The sequence below is a fragment of the Temnothorax curvispinosus genome, unplaced genomic scaffold (genome assembly GCF_003070985.1).
Source record: "Temnothorax curvispinosus isolate PA1 unplaced genomic scaffold, ASM307098v1 QBEX01010787.1, whole genome shotgun sequence".
NCBI classification, from domain to species: Eukaryota; Metazoa; Arthropoda; class Insecta; order Hymenoptera; family Formicidae; genus Temnothorax; species Temnothorax curvispinosus.
The window spans coordinates 1-1,266 of record NW_020220567.1 but is presented as its reverse complement, the minus strand read 5'-3'; the positions used below and the strand labels follow the sequence as shown (position 1 = coordinate 1,266).

At 31.5% G+C, this 1,266-nt stretch overlaps 1 pseudogene; it reads right to left on the bottom strand.

Annotated features, from left to right (window-relative positions):
- Positions 1-212: 212 nt before the first annotated feature.
- Positions 213-839, bottom strand: LOC112460743 (annotated as a pseudogene).
- Between the last annotated feature and the right edge of the window lie 427 nt (positions 840-1,266).

The following is a 1,266-nucleotide window of genomic DNA, read 5'->3' as shown; positions in this document are numbered from 1 at the left end:
GTTCTTGAAGGAATCGACTTGAAAGAATTTACTGGACGAATTCTTTCGATTATTATATAGCTTCTTTGATTTAATATTCAAATATAACAATGTAGTTTAAATGTGTAGAGTTAAATTGACTTTAAGAACAATATTATTGTCAAACTATAGACTCTTATAATAAACTACATTTCAATTTGTATAATGAACAAGCTTGATTGTTTGATTATTACCTCTGTGCTCAAAGAAGAATCCTCTGCGCGCGCTATACGGGTCTGCGTCGGTGTCGGTAAATTTATGGTGCACTCGATGGTTCCTGACCCATACATAAATGTTATCTTGGAAAATGTAATGCAGAGGACGGTGATACAATTATACCAAAAAAGTTCATTAAGAAAACAAAATGTACATCAGGGCTTGGATCTCTTATAGTTTATTCAGATATGTCATTCTATGCGACAATGTCATTCTTTGGTGAGAAAAGAAAAGTTAACGTGTAACTTACTTGAAAAGCCATGGTTTGAAGAATCATGAGGATAAATCTCATAGGTCATTTTGCCTTGTAAGATCGATGGGCCCATAATCTATGAGAGCCAGTGGTAACGCCTAGGTTCGCGACGATGCTACCAGCAAAAGCTATAAATTATAAATTACAGTTTGATAAAGTACAGAGTAATCTTATAGTATTGCAGAAAGAAACAATTAAATATATGACACATACCCCATATAAGGGATTGATATTTACTTGAAAGAAAGCCATGTACAGCCCGTAAATGCCAGCAAGATGAATATATGTTAAAATAATGATATTTCTCCAAACGATTTTCCTTTCATAATCGGTTTTGTATTCTTTGTCGATTCTTTCGTCAATGCCTCGTCACTTATAAATTTTCCGAATTTTGATTCAGACATTTCAGGTAAGTCCAATACTGTGTCGAACATACGTTAAAAAATATCTTCGTAAAGTGTAATCTTTATCGTAAGTTACGTAACGATATTCTACAGTATTCTGCACTTATATCAGAAATATGACTTCTTAAAGTTATAGTCTTTTTTATCGTACCACTTTATTGTCACCATATACTTTGCAGTAATTTATTATCTATCTTTTTCATTACACACTATCTTTTAAAGATAGTATAATAAAATCGATTACTCGCATAAATGTGTACAATATGAAAAATTATATGTCAGAATACTTTCCAATAGAAAATTTGGAAAGTCAGAACATCTTAAAGCCAGAAAATGCATATTTGTACATCTATAATTGCTAATATATATTGACTT